At 30.6% G+C, this 12544-nt stretch overlaps 1 pseudogene; it reads right to left on the reverse strand.

The window, feature by feature from the left end:
• Window positions 1–4705, reverse strand: part of LOC112595130 — a 26660-nt pseudogene extending 21955 nt beyond the window's left edge.
• Window positions 4706–12544: the final 7839 nt, after the last annotated feature.

Here is a 12544-nt window from a genome sequence, read left to right on the forward strand (position 1 = left end):
AAAAAATAATTACGTTGATGGTACGGTGCGGTCCGTCAGACCGCTTATCACTTTAAAACAGCTGTTAACACCAGTATTTAACATGTTTACTTCCATAACCATTAGTTACCGTTTTATACTATCTCCGTGGAAAGGTAAAACCAACCTCTTTGATTGTATCATTAATACCTTATCACCTAAATCAAAACAAAAAATTGCAGCGGTCTGTGTGACTGTACCATACCACTTACGGGTTAATGAACCTAATAACCTTAGAAATTCACAATCAAAGACACGCCAAAAATATTTAAACACCATCATTTCGTCATTTAAGGCAAACAATATTACCATTATACAATTCGTCAAAGCTGCATCTAAACATTATCAAACCAAATTTTAAAACCAAACAATTTTTTTTTTTTTTTAATTATTGTTAATTATTATTAATAATTATATATTTTTCAATTTTCTATTATTGATATTTGATTTTTATGATTCTTTTTTTTAAAATTATTGTTTATTATTATTAATAATTATATATTTTTCAATTTTCTATTATTGATATTTGATTTTTATGATTTTTTTAATTTTAAATTATTGTTAATTATTATTTATAATTATATATTTTTCAATTTTCTATTATTGATATTTGATTTTTATGATTTTTTTTTTTTTAATTATTGTTAACACGTTGACGGACATGACTGCTATAGCAGTCATGCACCTAGCTGTAATTTCATCATCAGTTTTATATCTCATTAAAAGTTGCTTTATATAAAAAATGAGTCAGAGCTTTTTTTTTTAATATAAAGAAACAAAAACAATGAAAATAGAAAAAAACTCAACTGCTATAGCAGTTGAAGCCCATAGATGACTTTTTTTCTACGTGTAGGGTCATATGACTGCTATAGCAGTTAAGTAAATAACATTTATATTTTTGTTTTGCAATTAGTATAAATAACTACATAGTTTACGCAAATCCTTTTTATTATAACAATTAAAATTATATATAAAATATAAATCAAATCAAATAAGTTCTTTGAGTATTATATATAAATATTAGAAATAAAACAATAAGTATAATAAGGGTAAAATATATACATTTATAAAATAAAATATTATAGGCATGTAATTTATGAGTGATAATTTGTAAAGCATGGCCCTGGGCATAATGGAGGTTTTGATGGACAATCTTTGCACCTCCAAGACGTATTTTTTCTTATTTTTTGTTTATAACATTCACGACAACTCAAAAAGTATGTTTTTCTTGACCATCCTATAGTAAAATTAAGCAAAATAAAATACATAGTTAATTATTATAAAATGTAATATACTCATACTACCTTCAGGCAATGGTATTTTCTCTTGAGAGTGACTTGGAATGTTTGAATTAGTGCTACTTTTTCCTTTGTCTTTTTTGATCAATTGATGTCCATTTGTAATGTCAGTTGGTAAGTGAATAAGCTTTGTGACGATTTCCCGATGATAATCAATAAAGTGTCCTTTGTACTGCGGAAATTTTTTTTTATAGATGTAGAATGAGTTCCACAAAGCCATGTCTAGAAGATGAAACATTACTTTTTTATACCACTTGATGGTTTTTCTCGGACTTGAATAATACGATAGCATTTGATCACAGCGATCTATACCAGACATATTTGAGTTGTACTCAATTATTTGTTTAGGCTTTTGAATTTCTATCCCTCTTCTATTTTTTATGGTGACCATTTGAGGCTGATATCCGGTAGTTATAGTAAAAATATCTCTTTTGTCTTTCCATCTACTTACATAAATAGGCCCTTTTCTCTTAAATATGTGGTCTCCTTTCTTAAGTCTTATATTTTTACCTGTTATTAGTTTAGGATTTAATTTTCTATTTGATCTTAAAGTTCCAGTTGTATGTGTTTTATTTTCTAGTAATATTTTCGATAAACCCACACTATTATAAAAATTATCCATAAAAAGATGGTGACCCTTATTTAAAAATGGTTTCATTAATCGTAAAACTAAATCATTTACTTTAGATGATGAAGTATTTTCTATATTTTTTCCTTTATATATTTCTGCAGAAAGTACATACCCATCAGGAGTGCAAAGCTCATAAAATTTTATTCCGTATTTATGTCTTTTGTTTTTGATGTACTGACGAAATATTAAACGGCCTCTCCAGAGCATCATAGATTCGTCAAGTGACAAATTTTTTGATGGGGAGTAGGATGATTGAAATTTTTTTATGATCATATTAAAAAGTGGTGATATTTTGACGAGTCTATCATTTACTTCAACTGGAACACCTTCAGAACAATTTAGAGCCCCTAAGATTTGTTCAAACCTTCTCCCGCTCATTGTGAAGGAAAATATAGGATGATAATTTAATGGATCTTTTTCGAAACATTGCCTAAGTACAGGTATACCAAGTTCCGCTCTCAATAAACATAATCCAAAAAATTTTTGTAATTCGATCAATGAAATCTCTTTGAAATGTTGTATACGACAATTTTTTGTGTGGGGGCGTTTTAATTTTTTCAGTTTTTCTCCATATTTATTAGACGAATTCAAAATAAGTTGCATTACCTCATCGTCCCAGATCTTAATGAAAACGTCATACGGAGTAGCTTCATCGGTTATATCTAATTGCACACCAGCACCAAATTCATCAAAATTGAAATCTTCAATATCATTGAAGTCGTTCTCCCAATCACTGCTTATATCTTCGAAATCGATGGATAAGTTATCTATACTAGCATTATTTTGTTGCCCGTCACTATCCTCACTACTCGGCGAGTTAAATTCTTCATTTGAAGAAACGTCATTGTTCAAATTATAAGTAGGATCATCAGCTGAACCGATCGATTCTTCAAATGAGTCTATACAAATAAAAATATGTTTTAAAAAAAGTAAATTTATTTTTTCAAAGAATAACATAGAGTATTATTGACGTGCTGGTATACACAAACATTATTATAAATACCTGTATCAGATGAGTCATAAAAATCACTGTTTGATTCGTCCAAAATCTGACGAATATTTTCGTCATCATATTTTTTTTCGTGTATCCATAATGAGACCAAATAATTATTAAACAGAACGCAAGGAAACACTATTACGAATAAATCTGAAGACATACCAATGTGTTTCTATACACGACGTATTGGTTGACAAGTAACAATAATATTGACAGATAAGATATTAATATTATGCATAATATAACTATACGAGTATATTTGTAATGTCTACAAAAAATTAGATAAAAAAAACATAAATATGTAAAATGGTAAAATGAAAAATCTATTTTTAAACTTCATTTGATTAATTTGCCTGACCAGATTGTAAGTCGTAAATGGACATAACACTTGTCTTAGTACGATAAACCCATAACTAACATGACTGTTATAGTGGTTATGCCACTTTACGACTTGCAAATGTATAACTGTTATAGCAGTCATGTTCATATTACGACTTAAATTAGTATGACTGCTATAGCAGTGACTGTCCGTCAACGTGTTAATTATTATTAATAATTATATATTTAATAAAAATATAATAAATCTGCACCCACATAAATTATGTAATCTTAATTAATCAGATTGGATTTGGATTACAATTTAAAAAAAAACATACCAGTGGAGTTTACATGAAAAAAAGGTCTAAAAAGGTCGCAATCGGTGGAGTTTACATGCGCCCGTTTTAAGAAAACCTTTGTTATTGGAACCTCAAAAAGCACAAATTGTAGTTTACTTACACAATTTTTTAAGACATAGTAAATCATCAAGAAATATCTACACCCCACCAGGATCTTTTGATAGAGAAGAGGAAGGCCGCATGATTCTGGGCGATTGGAGGGAGTTTGAAAATACTTCAACTTCTTTACTACCTTTACGAAATGTCGCTCGTAGACCACCACTTCAAGCGCAAGAAATAAGAGAACATTTTGCTGATTACTTTCTAACGAATGGCAGTGTGCAATGGCAAAATATGTAAATGTTATTTTTATGATTAATTGAGTATCTATATACCTAATATATTATATTATATTATATAATAATATATTATTATAAATTTATATTTCATTATTCATTCTAATTTATGTTATATATATCTGAAAATTATACGTAGTTTATACTTTATTTCGATACAATGTATATATAAATAACAGTATTTCTTACCGGGTACCCTAACGTTATTTTCATCAATCCCCTAAAGTCTAAACATAAAAATTTTAAACACTCTCTAGCTAAGTTATAAAAAATAAATTATGTATAATTATATTATATAAAACTATAATCATGACTTAGTTAGTAAAACTTACATTTTCAAAATTTACAGTCGGCATTGGATCATCCTTATCGGCTAAAAAACAATGCATGGCATCGAAACCAAACCAATTAGAGTGGTATATGTCATTAGCACCTTTAAAAAAATTATTATTGTACTTGATTTCTAGATTTTCATTCGAGTTATTATTGATTATTAATTTTTAATTTTTACCTTTTCCAGTTCCATAACTTTTTTTTACTTTCGCTTTTTCTCTACGATATGAACCCTGTAAACTTAATATTTTTTTTTTAATTTCCTCAACCGGTCTTTTAAATTCTTTTGCCAAGTGATACCAAGCATCATGTTTGGTATTTTTTGAAAAATATGATGGGTGTTTGGGGTTTCACAACACTTCTTGCAATCTAAATGCTTCAATTAAATTCAAGCTTTCTTTACTATCCCAGTCCATTTTCAAACGTGCAATAAAATAAATATAAAAAGTTAAGTACTTTTTTATTAATTATTTTATTATTTTATAAGGTGCGAATGAATAAATAACACACGTTTAAATTAATTTACCGTCCAAACGACGACACAAATGCTCGCGGTAATCCTTTGAGCATGACTGAAAAACCGACAGTGATCGGCACGCCGTGCGAGTCTATTCGACCTATTCAGCGAACGCTCCAGAATTCTTAAAAAAATTATTCTTATCGTGTAATATATACAAGTAAATTTGGCGCAAATAGGCGATCGGAAAAAAAGTACCTTTTTTATTTTGGCACAAATGGGCTATACCTAAAACGATTACCTTTTTTTTGGCGCAAATGGGTAATTCCCTACAAGGCGATAAGAATTAAGAACTTGTTATAATAACTGTACTGTTATCGTATAAACTATTTTCATTATTTCAGTGCGTTTTTTCCTCAAACATATTCAGTTACAAGTAAATCGTTAGTATTAATAGTATGTTGAATATAATTTTGAATTGTAATTTTATAAGGGCGACATATTTTAATTTGCCCCGGGGCGGCAACATAGCTTAACGTGGCACTGCACATAACATTGTCGGAATCGGCTATTCGTTGCTAATCGGAATCTATACGATAAATCCGATAAGACATTAATAACATTAAGTTATTATTGTCACCTACCTATTACCTAGAATCTATAGTCCGATAAGATAATTATTTGGATGTTATATAAGTGTCTATAAATATTAAACCTACATAATTTTGTATATTACATTTGGTATTTTAAATTAGTTTTTATTCTACGCAGTAATACATTTCATCGCAATCAGTTATAATTTATAACTTTGTTATAAATGTTGTTAATATTATCTGTTGTATTATTGACTATTGATATTGCCTCTGACAAAAGCTGCCCAGATGATTCAAGACGAGTTATATTGACTGATAAATCCCATAGTTTGATTGAACGTATACTAAATTTGCTTCTAAAGATGGATCATTCAAAAGCGTATGACATTTTTGTATGGCTACAGCATCTTCTGGATCCAGTTTATTAAAAACTTTGCGTATATCAGTAAGATAATAAACAGCTGCATCCAACCAAGTTCCCCAGCGTGTTATTACAGGTATTGGGGGAAGTGGCACTGCGGGTGCTTCGTCTTTAAATATATTTTGTATATTACTTGGTGCTTTTAAAAATACTTTTTTTTTCATTTGATATTAATTCGTCAACTTTTTTAAAACTACCCCGTATTTTCTCAGCAACACGGTGGTGTGCATGTGCTAAACATGTCACATGTACCATCTTAGAATACAAAGCTTTTAAACTATTGGCTGTTTTTACCATATATGGCGCAGCGTCAGTTAGAAATAATAAGACGTTATCATGAAGTACATCGTTTGGCCATAATAAATTCATTGACTTATCAAATAATTTATTAATAGTTGAAAAGTTAGCCTTTTCCAACTGTTCTGAAGTTAGCAAAAAAATTTTACCGGATTCGTTTTTTTTCTAGTGTGCCAACTACTACATTTGCTATATAACGGCCTTCACAATCAGTTGTTTCATCGATTGAAACCGAAATTTTCTTGTCGGTTACATAATTTCGAATTGTATTCATTGTTTCTTGATAGCACTCTGATAAATAGTTTTTACGCATTGTCGATTCATCTGATATCTCTTTTCCTGTATACTTTTCCAAAAAATCACGAAAAATAGCGTTGTTGACCTTATTTAATGGTATGTTTGCTGAAGTAAATGCTCTACATAAATCTAAGTTGAATGATGATATTTTTGTGTTTGATATTAATTGTTGTTTATCATATTTTTTTTTTGTTTACTCAATCGAATATGTTTAGCGGTGTTCATATGCTGTTCAACAGTAAACCGACGTTCACTACCGACCTTAACTTCGCATAATTTGCAATAAAGGATTGAACCATCGGTAGTTAAAACGTGCTCTCCAAATTCTTTTACAAAATCTCTTAGTCGGTTAGAACAAGAGCTTTTAACTTTAGGCATAACTGAGTGATTTAATAAATCAAATACGTTCACGACAAAATACGAAACGTGCAATATACCGTACTCTGCTTCGGTCATAGACAAGACGGAAACTATACATTTTTAAACGTTCTATTAAAATATCTGATAAAATTTTAATGACTCGCAGTTTTAAGATAAGTTTTGACTGTGACAATTGACGAAGCTTATCAAAAATTCTATTTAAGTAGGTACCTTTATATTATTTACTCCGAATAGGTAAAACCATAATATTGAATTCTCAACAATAAATAAGTGATAAATGATAATATGTGAAATACAGATAATCAAACTTATAAAGATTCAGTAAAATATAAAATTACAGTGTTTTCAGCAATTTGCATCGAAAACCGTCAAATATGCGCTTAAAAACAAAAAAAAAACACAAATTATGCACTTTTTAAAAAAAATGGTAAATTATGCAATTATATGCAAAATAAAATTATGATATTTTGAATATAAATATCATGAAACATATTTCTGTATAAGAATAGATGCTATTGGACAATCTAAAAAAAATATGCAAAATCATGAACATCCTAACCCTAGTTATAAACAATACAAATGTAAATGATAGATGAGCGTCCCCGTCAAAATAAAAAATGCCCACAATGGGGCGGTAGCGCCCACGTTGGGAATCACTGCTTTATATTGTCACAGACGACGTTGCCAGTCGTCCAACACCCCGTAGTAATATCGCAGCTTAAATGTGTGGGTACGCACACGATTGTTTAATATTATGTGACAAGAATTATTAAATTATTTTAATATACTTAACGTTATCAATAAAACACGTCTTTATAAAAATATGTTTTTAATTTTCAACATTTCCAAATTTTGATAAACCTACTGTTTTCTAGGTAAAAAAATAGATATTATCATAAATATTTTAATACAATACCATTAACATTAATTATATTTTCGGGAAGTGCATTTCATCAATTACATACCTTGCGATCAAAATCTACTTACGTTTATGGTGCAGTTATACTCCGTACCACGAGAGAACGCATACAGCGGCTGACCAAAACTCGTCGTTTTCGCGCACGAGCGTCCCCCTTCATTAAGCTGTCTAAAGGCGAAACTAGTCGTTCGCATCGGAGCTATTCGGTTTTCAGTTGGCGCACATGTATACAGACTGGTTGTTGTTAACAACGCAACTGACAACTGTTGATTCGTACGTCGCTCGTCGTTTACGCTACCGTCTTGTTTCTTTTTTACCGAGAATCTTGAATTATTTTAATTTTTTTTTACGCCAGTGTTTGCATTCTGTTTTATTTTGACTGTCCGGTGTCTATGTTAATTTATTTTATCCAAAATGAGTCAACAAGGTAGTGATAACACAGCCATACAAGGGGGAACTGCAGATTCACCAAAGAAAAGAAATCCCCGTGGAAAAGTAAGAATTATTTTAATTATTATGATTGTATTATATTATATTTTACTATTTTTTTTTATATATATACTATTCTGTATTATATTATACTAATGCAACTGTTATTTTAGTTTATTGGCTCTGGTCAAAAAATGATGATTATCAATTTGTATAAAAGCAAAATGGCGCAACAATCAACTGGACATGGGCCAAAATTGACGGCAAAAGAAATCATAAAAAATATTTCCGAAAAAAGTGGTGTCGAACAACGGACTGTGAGCGTTACTTTGTCGGAATACTGCAATAAAGGAATTGTAACATCACCAAACAAGACCAAAATCAGACCGAAGGTAACAGATAAAATTGACGAGTTCAACCAAAATGCTATCAGGCAAAAAGTGCATCAGTTTTGGCACAACCGTGAAATTCTGACTTTAAATAAAATGTTAACAGTAATAAACGAAGATGACAGTTTACCGAATTTTTCAAAAATGTCCTTGTACAGAATTCTAAAACATCTGAATTTCGAGTATGTTCGTAAGTCTCGGAATAGCGCGTTAATTGAACGTAATGATATTGTTTGTTGGCGTCGAAGATATTTAGAAACTATTAAGCATTACCGTCTGTTAGGTAGACCAATATATTACTTAGATGAGACATGGGTAAACAGGCGAAACTACTACACGAACATGGGTGGACAAAACAGTCAAATCGACAAGGGACGCATTTCTTCGGAGCCTTTCAACTGGACAAAAGGAACCGTCTGGTAAGGGGAAGCGGCTCATTGTTGTACACATCGGGTCATCAGACGGCTTTGTTGTTGGCGGTTTCTTTTGCTTCGAGTCAAATAACATATCCAAGATTACCATGACGAAATGAACGGTGACAATTTTTACAAGTGGTTCAACAATATTTTACCATTATTGAACGAAAATGCCGTGATCGTCATGGATAATGCGTCTTATCATTCAGTAAAGATGGACCCATGCCCCGTCATATCCTGGAAAAAGGTAGATATTATCAACTGGCTCGAAAAAAAAAGGTGAGGTAGTTGATCACACAAAAGTCAAATCTCAATTATTGGAACGTGTTCAAGAGTTAAAGCCACAGCACGATCTATATGTAATAGATGAATTAGCAAAGGCTGCCAATAAAACTGTGTTACGTTTGCCATGTTATATCATTGTGAATTAAACCCTATAGAGCTCGCGTGGGGATCTGTAAAAAATTATGTCCGTATGAATAATACGACATACAAATTACAAGATGTTCGTAAACTATTGGAAGAAGGCGTAGAACGGGTTACTCCAGATATGTGGAAAAAACTTTATTGCTCATGTAATAAAAGAAGAAGATAAATTTTGGCAAATTGATGTTATATCTGATCAACTTCTGGACGAAGAACAAGGATCACACATCTTAACGATTACAGGTGACACAAGTTCAGACTTCGATTCCGATTCAATCATTTGACAATAAAAAAACATTTATTGTAAAATGATTTAATTTAGTTAATATTTTTTTTTAATTATGACTATGGTTTAAATTGTAACCTATAGTACGATTTTGTACATTTATATTTTTAATTATTATTTTTGACTATATTACTGCAGTATTATTTATTATTTGTATTTTTTATTGTTATACATATTGTTTTTACAATACAATTAATAATCCGCCGTGGTTCTTGTTTGCCTAGGCGTGGTATAGCTCAGCCAGGCTCGTGTATATCCTAAAATTGTCGGTCCGTTGTGTCCGCACCAAAAGAGCATCTGATATGTAGTGCTCGGTTGTTCGGTAGTTACAATTACTGCGCTATGCAAATATCGGTGAGCCACGCGCTTTGGGAACCCGCTTTTAGACTAATTTTTAAAATAGTAGCTTATCTCCTGTTGGAGATTTATAATTACATTTTTTAATTTTATTATTATACTAATATTATACAAGATAAATAATTTATTCATTTTTAAATACCTACTCACATGTAAGAAAAGATACTATTAACTATAAAATCGTTATACGATTAATAAAAATTTTTGTTTCAAAATAAAAATTATACAGTTCATTAGAAAATCTTTTTATGAATTGAGTGGACTCATCACCTATGCTATAATAAATTATATGCTATAAAGTCAAATAAAAAATTCGGTAGTTATTAACAGTGCTTGATTTAGAAAAAAAATAAAAGGGGGACTCATCGGATGTTTGATAAACGAGCGTTCCACACAAAATTAACCGTCACATTACCGTGGGGGCAAATAGAAGGGGTACGCTAAAAAAAAATTAAAAAAGAAGGGGGACTCCGTCCCCCCACAAATCAAGCACTGGTTATTAACTATTAACATATTACATTTACACATTGACATTTATAGCATTAATTGTCTTTAAGTACAATAATTCCATAAAATGGCCGCTGAGCAAACCGGGCAATAAGAAATTTGCTGAGACAAGCTTTTTGGCCGAGATCGAGCTCGGACCGTCGGTGGACAACCAGCAGTAGTGTTACAATTGCCGCAGTGTAGTGTAGTGTAGTTTATTTCGAACCTCGTTTAATTGTATACAGATCATCTTATCATTAAAAATATACAGAGCTTTAATCTACGGTTAGAAAAAATTGTGTTTATTCGCGTAATGGAATTGCTCGAACAAATTACCAATCGAGTACAACTTGAGTACAAGCTCAACAATACTTACTCCAGTACCGTTTAATTTAATTATTAGTTCGTAATATTTAGTCTAATTTTTAATTAATAATTAATAATAACCTATCCCACTATGTGTTGTAGAATAGTTTGAATAGTTTTGTAATATTAACAGTTGTTGCAGAAATGAGTACGCCACAACGGGGTCCATGCATCAACGCATGGTATAATCACAGACCGGACTACGCGGATAGATTGTAGATGACATTTAAATTAATTCTAAAATTATTGATTGAACATGATGTTTAACTAAATAATATATGTATTATCACACAAAAAATTAGTTCATAATAATAATATTGTGAAACATAAAACAACATAATGTGATTTATATTTATCAGGTTATTATTTCATAAGTAATATAAATACAAATATAATATATGGTTTTATATTTAGTTTAAATTTGTTTATATTACACATTTACAAGTTTGAATTAGAATTTGGATTGTTTTATGATCATATTATATTATTATATTTCAAATATTACCTATACAATACTATAATAAATATATATATATATATATATATTATATATATATTATACATAGGTATATTTATATCAATTCACAATTCTTGATTAGTACTTGGTAGGTATGTAGGTACATCTTGATTATAAATTTTTAGGTTATTATTTTATATTTTTATCTTAAAGTTGCCTAAACAAAAAAAAATATTTCTTTATTACTTTATCTGTTTGATATGTTCAAAATATAAAAATTAATTTTACCTGTACTGTTCAATTTTTTTTTCTTGTGCATCTAATATTTTTTGTGGATTTCTTATCGGCCTTGACCTTAAAAGCGACTGTTCGCTAATTCTGGAAATATACAGTTGAGATAAAAATATTTTAATTTTTCTACCATACAACTTTTCCACAAATCTTCATCGCGTTTAATTTTTTCTATTTTAATACCTCTAAGAGTCCAAACTGCAAATTGACAAAATATTTTTTGACACACATTTAGTTGATCTTGCACTTGGTAATACCAATTATGTTTTTTATTTATTCCACCTGTTTGTACCTTTGGAAAAGGTGATGGTGTCGCAATGACAAAGTATAACAATTTACGTTTTTCGGTTTAGTTGTCTTAATGGCAAGATTTTAATAAAATGTCGCAATGACGAAACACAATAAAAATATGTAACTTACAATTATGAATATTACGATGAGAATTTATTGTACATATTAAAATAAAAAAGAAACGCATAAACGAAGAACGCACTGTCCGAGCTTAAACGCAACGATAATCGCAATGACGGGAAACAACGGAGGAATCAAGTTGAAACTGTTTAACAGTCGAGACAATGCCTGAATAGCTTTGACTATTGCCCCATTGACTGTGGGCGGCCGATTCAATGCCGGAATACTCCAACTATTGGATCACTGGGCGCGCACCACAACAATCCAACAAGATCCGTAAAGGCGGGGAAGTTCGTTTGCCAACAATGCGTAAGTCTGCCTGGGTAGGTCTTACTACAATGCTGGTAAAGGAATGGGTGGTCGTTCGTTGTTCTCGTGGCCTTTTATAAGTGCCTTTTCGGCGGTCACATTACTCCGGTCCCGTGTTATGTGACAAAAACCGGACAGCGCAATCGCCGAAAGTGCAAATAATAATATAATAATCGATATCAGAATATAAGTTATAAGATAATAAGCAGTGCTCGAAGTGGGGGGGGATACGGAGGGATGGCATCCCTCTACTTTTTTGTATTTACA

Source organism: Melanaphis sacchari, unplaced genomic scaffold (assembly GCF_002803265.2).
Source record: "Melanaphis sacchari strain LSU unplaced genomic scaffold, SCAv2.0 Contig258_pilon_pilon, whole genome shotgun sequence".
Lineage (NCBI taxonomy): Eukaryota > Metazoa > Arthropoda > Insecta > Hemiptera > Aphididae > Melanaphis > Melanaphis sacchari.